The sequence below is a fragment of the Euprymna scolopes genome, chromosome 8 (assembly GCF_053919585.1).
Source record: "Euprymna scolopes isolate OS-2025 chromosome 8, ASM5391958v1, whole genome shotgun sequence".
In the NCBI taxonomy this organism is placed as follows: domain Eukaryota; kingdom Metazoa; phylum Mollusca; class Cephalopoda; order Sepiida; family Sepiolidae; genus Euprymna; species Euprymna scolopes.
Window position 1 is genome coordinate 62526499 of NC_136489.1, and position 12250 is coordinate 62538748.

At 33.4% G+C, this 12250-nt stretch overlaps 1 protein-coding gene across 3 annotated transcripts in view; it reads left to right on the forward strand.

The window, feature by feature from the left end:
* LOC145283593 (5-hydroxytryptamine receptor 1D-like) overlaps positions 1-12250 on the forward strand; it is a 1014695-nt gene that overhangs the window by 489165 nt on the left and 513280 nt on the right. The gene's annotated exons all lie outside the window — the stretch shown is intronic.

The window sequence follows — 12250 nt, forward strand, 5'->3', positions numbered from 1 at the left end:
TTTGTGTGAAAAGGGAATATTCTTAAATATTCTATAAACAAATATTTCAATAGATAAGTTATCGATAACTAATGTCTAGTCGTAAGTATACTCGCCAATCAGTGGCTGGTTGGTTCAAATCACAATATTAATAAGTTATCGAACACGAGTTTCTGGCAAGTGCAGGTCACAATATTAATAAGTAAGTTATCTCGAGCCAGGGAAAAGTGGGTACAGATCACAATACTAATGAGTTATTTATCGCCAGCAATTGTATAGCGGGTGCATATCACAATAATAATGTCATTTACCTGAGGCCAGCCAGTCTCTGGTGAGTACAGATAACAATACTTATAAGTTGATTATCCCCAGTTAGTGTGTGGTAGGGTTCAGATCACAATACTAATAAGTTATTCATCGCCAGCCAGTATCTTGTGAGTGCAAGACACAATACTAATTAGGTATTTATCCCTAGCCAGTGTCTGGTGAGTGCAGGTCACAGTACTAATAAGTTATTTATCGCTCGTCAGTTTATGATGGGTGCAGGTCACAATACTTTTTTATTTATCGCAAGCAAGTGTATGGTGGGTGAAGATCACAATGCCAATAAGTTATTCATGTACAGGCAGTGTATGGTGGGTTCCAATCACAATAATACTAAGCTATTTATCGCCAGCTACTGAATACTATTAAGTTAGTTTTCGTCAGTCAGGGTATGCTGCGTGCAGGTCACGAAGCTAATGTTATTTATCACCAGCCAGTGTGTTCTTGGTGCAGATCACAATACTAATAAGTTAGTTATCTCCAGCCAGTATCTGGTGAATGCAAATCAAAATACTAATAATAAGTTATCGTCAGCTAATGTCTCCTGGGTTCAGACCAAAATACTTATAAGAGTTATCGTAAGCTAGTGTCGGTTCGGTGCAGGTTTCAATACAAAATTACGAATTGTTAGCTCGTGATTGGTGGGTAAAAATCACAATACTAATAAATTATTTCTCGACATTCAGTGTATGGTGGGTGCATATCACAATAGGATTAAGTTAATTATAACCAACTAGTGTTCAGTCTTTAAAAGTTACAATAATGATATAAATCATCTCCAGCGCGTGTCTGCTCACTCTAGATGAAAATACTACAATTATTTATCGCCAGACAATGTCTTAGTTCTTTTTCTTTAAATAATATATCTCAGGCAGTTATCTATATTTGTTTACAAAAATATGTTTTTTTTTTTCAATTTACGGTCTTATCTGAACTAATAGTACACTGATTATTCTATTGAAGATTAGATTTTAAGGTAAAAAAATAATATTTATTAACTTATACTTGCAATTATGTATATATATATATATATATAAAAATATATATATATATATATATATATAAATCTGAAACTCTGTAGAATGGAAATATGTCACAAAGTTTAACAAGGTTTTTTTAATATAGATCCACAGAATATTGTGATAAGTGTTTAAGTGTGAACAGGTATGGTATAATAAATTATGGGGTTTATCTATTTTATTTTTACTTTCATCATATTTTGCTTTGGTTTTGATACCCCAAATTCGAAGCTGTGTCTTTACAACCCTTCTTTTCATAACCTATCATACTTTCATAAACCAGATTCCATTTTTTGTAGGTTACTTCTGAACCCAGTCAACGACGGGTACTTTGCTAGTATATATATATATATATATATATATATATATATATATATATATATGTATATATATATATATATAGTTTGCATATATTATGTGCTTCTATTAAAGTCCATATTATTCAAAACACTTGTTAAATATCGCACTTCACTAACAAATATAACGATCGCGTGTATAACACGCATCATTGCTTTTAACAATTGCTTCTATCACAAATAGACATGTTTTCACTTGACTCGTCGCTCATCAATATAAAATATTGATTAGCCTATTTTCCTCTGATTTACTTTAATTATTAAGTAGACTTTGCCAACTACCGATTCATATTACATTGTATTTGGCATCGTTTCAGGAAGGGGTTTGTTGTGTTTCCTGTCATATAGGAAAACGCAAAAGAAAAACATCTATACGTAAATCATCATCATGAAAAAACTCTTATGAAACAAATTTTTTAATGTTTTATATAAGACTAGCGGGGGGGGGGTACCCAGCGTTTCCCGGGCGTTTAGAGGTGTGTGTGCCCGGCCGGCTGGGGGATAAAACCATAAGAATAAGCGAAGTAAATATTTTTAAATATTAAATATTAAAATGTTCAAACTTAAAACATATCGAAAAAAACACCACAAAAACTAACGTAAGGCAAACGAACGATGTTAAATGTAAAAATCGGAAAAACTAAAAAAGAAAACGCGAATGTGATGGAAAAAGAAAACAGAAAAACAGCGTTAAAACTCTTTAAAATAATCTTAAAAATAAAATAACCCAAAAAACACGTGAAATGGCTTAAATAACTCTGTTTCAATATTAAAATTGTAAAAATTGAAAAAAAAAGCGGGGGGGGTACCCGGCGTTGCTCGGGTGTTTTGAGGTGTGTGTGGTTTTGGGTAAATCAAAACTCCGGGGGGGGGAGCGTGACTGTTTTCCCCCAAGATGTTGGGGAGGGGGAAACCAGCTCCTCATTGCCAGATTAAATAGCAACTGTCGGATATTAGGAGTTTGGCCCCACATTGATCAAAGCTGATTGCCTCTGGAGGGTTTCCGGCGTGATGCCGAGAACGTACCGTTTGAATTTAGTTTCACTTTATTTATACTAAAAAGCAGGACAAACATGCGATAGAAAGAAATAGCGCGAATCTCATAAAAGTCGACGTAAATAAATCTAGAGGCGACCCGCGTTCCCAAATCCTATATATTATTATCTAGGGGACATATAAATAGTGCTAATCGATCGTAACCCTTCCCCCCTCGGGAGTATGTGCGAAAAAAGTATTTGCGAGACATATAGGAAACGGTCACACAAATTTTGCGTGTTATATATATATAGACTAGCATTTCAACCCGGCTCTGCTCGGACGCTATGTACTGACCATAACTTTATGTGCATATATATATATATATATATATATATACATACATACATATATATATATATAATATATATATATATGAATTTCACTCATATCCAGGTAACATAGATCTAAAATTTCAAGTGATTAGACACAAAATTGGCGGAGGAGTGTGCAAAGTTCAACCTTTTCAACTGTGACTTTTTCGCAGCAATTTTCTCCCAATTCGGATCAAAAAGCTTGCTACGTGTCTAAATATTCTTTATGTAAAATTGCAAATATTTAGACCCAAAATTGACGGGATAGTTTGCTAGAGACCCCTGAGGTCAAATCTTTAAAACTTAAAGCCCTTGGCAGCAAAATCTTCGACCAAAGTCTGAGTAAAACCTTGTCCCATGTATGAATACACTTTATGTAAAATTTCAAATGTTTAGATCATAAATTGGATGAGTAATTTGCTGGCGATCGCAGCGGTTATCTTTCTTAATTTGAACTCCGTTTTTACCCCTTAAAATCTATTATTCGGTGTTCAAATAAATTAAAAACTTTGAACTATATCCAAGTAACCTACATCTTAAAATTTAGTTGTTTAGAGCTTACATAGCAGAGGAGTTTGGTAGAGTTTTCAAAGGTCAAATCGTTAAAACTTGACCTCTTGGCAGTAAAATTACTGGCCGAAAACCGATTACACACATATTTTTTACATGGAGTTCACGACTTATCAAGGCCCAATGGCAACTCGGTGATAAGGGTTATTGTGTGCAAAGTATTCAATGGGATAGTGTAGCAATAATATGTGAGAATTGATAAGGTGTCATTACTTGAGGACGGTTGATAAGGAATTTGTTTGTGTTGGACTTGAAGACATCCAGGTTTAAGTCGAGAGGGAAACAGGCAAGCGGTACAGAGTTCCACAGGCGTGCAGTTCTAAGAAAGAAGCTTTGTTCATGGAATCTACGTTTTGATTTAGATAAGGAGTGGGGAAAATTATTGACGGTGGTTTTAGCTAGCCGGGTGTTTTTTGAAAAAAGATTGCTAGGAGGGACCAGAGAATGGAGGTATGACGAACACTTGCCATGAAAATAAGATAGAACAAAGACAGGCTCCCTACGTCTCTTCTGTGGGAAAGAGGTGGCAGGGAAGAGGAAAGGACACCCCCACCAAGCCACGAAGTCTATTTTGTACTCTGTCAAGGCAGGATAGGCTGTTTTTAGCAGCTCCTGCCCAGATTTGGCAGCAGTACTCCATCTTTGGACGTACTTGGTTCTCATACAGATAGAGAATTGCATCATTAGTGAGAGATCTTCTGGAGCGGTAGAAGGATCCCAACATTTTCCTTCGCCACAGACTTGATGTATGTGTTCCATTTAAGATCAGGAGTAAAGGTCAACCCCAGAAGCTTATCAAAATATGAGGCCTCTCCTAGACGAGAGCCATCCATTTCAATTGATACCAGATGGTGATCAGAGCGTTTATGATGTAGAGATAGGAGCTTGGTCTTGGATGGATTAAAGGTAACCAGCCATCTCTTTCCCCACTGTACCACGCGCTCAAGGTCAGAGGAGAGAGTATCAGAGAGAACATCATCACTTACGGCCTTTGTTGTGTTGCCATAGATGGTCGTGTCATCAACATAGATATCAACGAAGGATTTTAGTATGTGTTTTGGGAGATCATTGATGTAGATCAGGAAGAGACTTGTGCCCAGTATGGACCCCTGAGGGACACCAGCATTAATACTGTGGGCCTCTGATTTCTGCCCATCAACCACTACTCTTATGAGCCTATCAGAGAGAAATGATTTAATGATCGAGAAAACATCCAGTTATACCGTAGCTGGAAATTTTGTGTAGTAGACATTTATGCCAAACCTTATCCAAGGCCTTTGAAATGTCGAGAGCAATTACCCTAGAAATGAAGCATTTGTCGAGAGATTCGCTAATCCTATAAGATATAACCGTTAACACATCTGCTGTAGATCTAGCAGAACGGAAACCATATTGCGTGTCGCTAAGAAGGTTATTTCTGCTGAGGTGGTTGACTACTTCTCTATTTATTGTAGATTCCAGCAACTTACTCATGATGCACAGGAGACTTATTGGTTTGTACTGAGAGGGGAATGACTTATTACCTGAATTCTTAAATACAGGGTATACTGATGAGGTTTTCCAGAGTGTTGGGAAGCATTTCTCCTTAAGGCAACGCTTAAACAGTAAGTATGGGGGCCATTTCTGGTTGTAATTTTTTAACACTATAATTGGAATACCGTCAGGACCAGTTGCTTTACTGGAGTCAAGATTCTTGATTAGCTTGGCGATCTCAGGCACAGATATTTGTATATTGCATAGCATGTTGTCTGTTATAGGTGGGAATACGGGGAGTTGATGGCCTTCGTCGCACAGGGCAGAATTTGCCGCAAAGTTTTTGGCAAATAGTTTGGCCTTGTCGGATGATCTCGAGATGACCATTGGCCCATTAATGATAGTTGGGATAGAACGCACGTTTCTGTTCAGGATCCTATTTGCTATTTGCCAGTTTGGCCTTGTAGGATGCTGTAGAGATTACCTCTGGCCCATTGATAATGGTTGGAATAGAACGCACGTTTCTGTTCAGGATCCTATGTGCTATTTGCCAGAACTGGTGGGAACCAAGCCGCTGCTCAGCTACTTTGGATTTAACGGATTAAGCATATAGTTCTCTTTCATTTTTATTACTCTTTTCAGTGGTTGCTCGCGGTCCAGAAAGCAGCTTTACTTTTAGTGCATCTATTACGTTGGTAACTACGGAAAAAGTAATTTCTGTGTGCGATGGCAGCAGCACATTCAGGAGAGAACCATGGCTTCCTGTTAGGTTTTTGTTGAATTTTTTTGAATGGTATCAATTGGTCTATGCCTACAAGTAACCATCCGGTCAGGTCTGATACTATAGAGGGCACATCCTTTTTAAACATGGAATGGAGAGATAGATCAGATATAGATGTACGGAAGCTATCTGATTGCGGCATAGAGTATCGGTATACAGTACGGTGGAGAGGTACGTCTGTAGATTTATTATATTTCCTTTTTATCTTAACTGATACAATGCAGTGGTCGGAGGATCCCAGAGGAGATAGAACGGTCATAAGCATAGCTCAGGGGAAGTGGATAGAAAAAGGTCTAGAAGGCTTGAGTACTGACCGGTAGTATCGGGCACACGGGTAGGCTCGCGAACAATTTGAGTTAGGTCATAGGCAATGGCAAAATCATGACAGAACCTCCCCTAATCATCAGTCTTATTTGAGTGGGTCAGCGATTCCACATTATGAACATTGAAGACACCGCAAATGTGAATGTTAGCCGAGGGATGAGCAGACAGGATATTGTGAATTTTCTCTGATATACTCTTAAAGGCAGTAACTCCGCTGTTGTGGGGACGAGAGAGGGCAAATATAAATGCGGTGGTGTAAGCAAGTGCAACCCGGAAGCACATATAAGGTAGATTAGGGGCTTCTCTGGAGATATCCCTTCCACATGGGAAGCCATCTTTTATGTAGGCACATATTCCATGCCCGTGCCAAATCTCAATATCCCTTATCTCAAAACTTTAGTTTGGAGACTTACAATTGACAGAGTAGTTTGGTAGGGAAATGTACACACACGGATAGTTTCACTTTCATATATATGTAAATTATAGATAATTATATGGGAACTATAGCTTAATTTATTGCAAGGTTCATTTGTAACCAAACTGTGTATACTAACGTTTTAGATTATAATAAAATCATAGACGCACTTGCTCCTAGTTTAGAGTAATTTATTAATTGAAATACATTTGTCTAATTTGTATGAATTTCTCTAACGCAAATGCTTGGGTTCTACTTTCGCGAGAAGTTATCATTGTTATTTTTTTCTAACAAACAATTTGTATAATTATTTGTATGTACACAAATATAATCTGTCCTGCCATATAAAAGATAACTAAACTATATACAGTTCTTGCTTGCTTATATATAATCGTACTGTATCAAACAGCCATAGGTGTAATAAAATATTCCGTGCGCCTTATTTTTATTTTCTATACTAATTAACGTAAAATTAGAAGCTTCTTTATAGCAATCTTTTTTAAGAGAGTATTTTTTAGGGGGGGGGTATTTATTGTGTCCCGGTAGACCAACAAAAATACCTTCTTTACAACACTTGAAAAACTTAAAACGAACGAGTTGAAAACGATTATCACATTGCAATCTTCCGCCAATAAGTGTTTTTATGGGTGCTAAGAAAAAATACGCCCGCTAGTACATACAACAATTTTCACCACATAACATAAAGAATTACGTTGCTTAATACTCGGAAACATACTTACTTGCGGAAATATGAATGCGATATTCGTTTTCAGCACACTCGAAAACCTATGGAAAACAAGTTTTGAACGTAGGTGGTGTGTTGATTTTCTGGGGCACAATTACCAAATAATCACCACCCCTAAAAAAGATAACAGACTAAAGAAAGCGAGCTATACTTGGGTGTTCATCTCTCGTTAAATTAATATAGAAATGTTATTCCTTACTTTTTAAATACATAATTTCTTCATATCTTGGAAACTAATGATTTACTGGGAGTTTAACTTGTTTTCCTTTTAAACAGCATGGAAACCTAAAATGCGGGTGATTTAATAGGTTATTATTGCTAGAGAGATACTGCACCTTTGCCAATATTTCAATCATAATTATTTATTTTCTTTTGTTAATTTTGCATATGATTTACAAAATATATAATATTTCCCCAAAACCTCTGCCCTAGAAACTAAAATTTGCTGCTATGGTTTTTAATGATCTGAAAAAAATAGCATGCGGGGACTTAATTCTAAATAAATCTTATATGATAATCTTTTGGAAATAGGGTACGATAATGGATATCTCCTGTATTAAATAGTCCTTATACACTGTGAAATTGACTTTATGTATGGAAACAAAAATGGCTGATATAACATATGACAAATATATGGAATCAAATCTTCTTTTGCTGTTATTTCAGATCATTTGACACGATAGCAGTGAAGCTTAGTCTCCAATCCATCAAGGCCAGAGTGCTTGGGTATATATATATATATATATATATATATATATATATATATATATATATATATATATATATATACTTGTGTGTGCGCGTGTGGGTATATAATTTATGTGATTATGTGTTGAATATCGAGTCTTTTATTTACCTCTATTTTATCACAAGTCGTCCATAAAGTCTTATGAACTTTTTTTGTAAAACAATGTCTTACCACACTTTCAAAAGAGGGGTACTATGAAAAAAAAATCACTAACACACAGACACACTTACGTTTATGATGTTTGTAGATTTTGACGACGCAATCTCTTATTCTGCAAAGCTTAATGTCAAATTAATGTCCTTTGATGTATTTAATTCCCCATAAGTCTTTAAGTGGCGCGTTTCTCTTTTAGTTATGTTTGCCAAAGAGTCTAAAATGGTGCCAGACTGACGGGATAGTATTTGAGACGCCCTACTATAGAGTCGATGAATAAGAAAATATTAATCTTCTTTGCGAGTTATTTTAAGATTTCTAGAGTAGGTTTCGTTCAGTAGTTAAGAGTTTAAATTCCGATGCTCAGAAGTCATTATTGGGATAAATGATATATAATCACGTCAACATACAGTGCAATAGAACGCTAATCTTAATACAAAGTCGGCCCAAGGATAATAATCAGAATAGAGAACGACGAAGTTAACATGTTTATTCAGAGCTAAGCGGCTAAATAAACACGATCATTTATGAGAGAGCAATACATTAAATGCTTACTCTTAAAAATTACAGTCGAAGAGTATCGTATAATTTTCTTCAGTTTTATGTATGCACTATTTATAAATGTGCAAAAGAAGATGACTGTAGGCAAATGGGAATATATATATATATATATATATATATATATATATATATATATATATATATAGTAGAAATGGTAATTAATAAAAACTGAAGAAAGTGCTCAATAGTGTTGTAGAGCAAATATGCAATTTATTTTTTATTGCCTTATCTTTCTGTTCAGTTACATTATTGTTTCAGCTACCAGGCCGTTTTTTTTTTGGCCGTTTGTAGCTTCCTCAAACTTTTACTTTGTTGTAAAATTCTGAGGAAGCTACAGACGCCCCAAAAAAACGGCCGGGTAGCTGAAAAAATAATGTAACTTAACTGAAAGAGACGGTGATAAAAAATAAAACGTGTATATATATATATGAATAAATATGTATATATATATATATGTATATATATGTATATGTATATATATATATATATATATATATATATACGTGAGTTTTTTCGCTCTTGTTAATTGCTAATGTGAAATATGACTTCAATAAACGCTGTAATGTTCTTTTAAATCTTGTGACAGCGGCTAAAACACATATGTTTAAACGTTGCTAAACAATATTCAGAGACGGAAATCCTTGTTATCAGTGAAACATATCCATTTTATAACATCATTGCGTTTCAATATTCTTATTTGGCGTTAATTCTTGATTCTTCATTTTGTTGATTCAAATTTTATTATTTTCTGTCTTTTTTTTCGAGAGTAAAGTTCGAAGATTTTACTATTTAATTTACTCATAACTCGCTTTCAATGATAATAGCCTTAGCATTAATATATATATATATATATGTATATATATATATATATATATATATATATATATATTAATCATCTACTTGAAATATTACTCAGTTTGATTATACAAATCAAAATTGATTTTTCTTCATAAATAAATCTTTTATATTAGATATTTTATATAAATTTAGACAAAAATCTAATCTCAATGCACGTATTCTTATGGTGTCAAGTCCAGAGCATATATAGTGTAATTTAATAATTTTCCAAGTTGAAAATATGAATTTTATCGGGTGGTAATTTATTACTTTTCAAATGGTAGACAATCCAATATTGTTTCGTTTGAGACGAACAAGTCTGTAATATTATATCTTTGCTGATTTTTAGTCACGCACTTGTCAGATGTTGACATTAATAAACATATAAAAAATACGAATTTTATAATTTGCATAGTTTATGCGACCGACACACAAGCCCATTGTTTCTCGTTAATGGATTACGATCATACTGTATTTATTTTAACTAATTTCAATTTCTTGGTATTATTGTCAATTATTACTGCGATATGTATATTTTTATTTTATTAAAGTTTTTATCCACTTGTTCATATTTATTTTACTATAGTTCAAGACCTATTTTTAAGTTTTATTAATCGCTATATTTATCATTTTTCCAGTTAGATAACTCTTAATAAGGTCAAGTCTTTACGTTTGTTTTTCAAGTTTTACTATTTTTAGAGACTTAGTTGATAGTCGAATTTACATTAATTCATCAAATTTTATTAGCATCGTCTCTTATAAAAATATTATTTGTTGCATATATATATATATATATATATATATATATATAGTTTTAATTTTTTATATCAACGTGATTAATGTTGTGTGTAATAAATGTTTTATTGTTTCTATTTTAAAGTTTATTAGCAGGCGTAAGTAAAACAACAACAACGCCGGTATACCCAATATCTCAGAATCATTTTCAACTTATTCCATCTTAATTAAATCTCTGTTGACTGAATCTAAAGTCATCTATTCCTTTCTGAATTTATTCTTTTTTTGTTCATTCATTCTAATTAATTTTACATTTTAGACGTTCTTTCCTGTTATAAACCAAGTATTATATGCATATTTATAATTAGTTATCATTTTGCTTCACATTTTTCCATTGTTATATTTAATTAGTATTCAGCTATTCATTTATCAATGTTCCAATATCAGTTAGATTGTTTAATTTAAGCGTTACAATGCTTCCAGTATCTTTTGATATGTATCTTAGAATTATTTATTTCTATTTACTTTTTGTTATATTATTAATACTCATTTACTATCATTCTTATTAAACCTATTTACACTAACTGGATGTATTTATCGTTTAATATTTTTCATCACAAATAAATTAATGATTATTATATTATATGTATATTTATATATTTATCCACATTAGTATATACTGCTATATCTGAAATCATTTATTCATGCTGCCTTGTAATTCCCCTACTTTACTCCACGCAGATTACTTCCCTCTATTACTTTTCTGTGTTCCACTACGTTTCCATCGATTAGAATTTATAAACTTCTGTGTGTGTTAAACGTAATTTAATACTTATTTACACGCGGAGCCTGAGGAAGTTGGGGACTGATTTATATATAAGATATTTATTTGGGCAGTCTGCAGATATTAAGCGTAAATGGTAAAGCACTGATAGTATTGTAACTATTTTGTGAAAACTGCAAAAGTATTTATCCAAGCAAGCAGGGACGCCCGGCGTATCTAGGTCGTAAAATACGTTTAATATGATATTTTTATTCTTGCAGATTTCATATAACTTTGGTTTATTCAGCTATAATCGGAATCGAAACCAAAACTTCTGAAGAATTCTTAATAAAATCATTTATAAAAAAAACAGATTACTAAGGTGCCATCAGCGAAAATCGAAACCGAAACCAGGATTGTGACGAATTTTTGTTAAATAAATTATCGGAGTGTTATTAGCTATTATCGAAACGAAAACCAAAACCTTGGAGGGGTTCTTGGTAACATTATGTATAAAAAAAATCAATGACTTAAGTCAACTCCGCTATTATCAAAACCGAAAGTTAAATTATTAAGATTTCTTAATCAAATTATTTATAGAAAAATTAATTGACTTGAGTGGCATCAGCTTGAATCCAAACCAAAACCAAAACTTATGAAGAATTATTGGTAAAATTAATTATTACACGAAATGGAAGTACAGAACAATTAAACGACCTGGATCTAATCGTGACGCAGAAAATAACACATAGGCTACTGTATTAATATCTAGATTTTTAACTAACTATTGGTATCATCACTTTTAATGTTTTGTTAAGGATTGATGAGTATATATTCTAGTTACATTTTTCCATTGATGTAATTTTTAATAGAAATACAAGAGTATTTTTCTAGCATTCATCAAAGATTCTTATTTTAAGTACTTAATGTTTTTCAAATTGGCATTTGCTTAATTTAATTGTGTGCTCCTTAGATATTGATATATTACTAGCGGAAGTACCCGGCGTTTCCCGGGTGTTTGGAGGTGTGTCTGCTTTTAAATAAAAAAGAAACCAGGGGGGTAGGATCGAACCCGAAGCCCTAACGCGAAGTTTTAAAATACAATGTGAAAAAAAAAC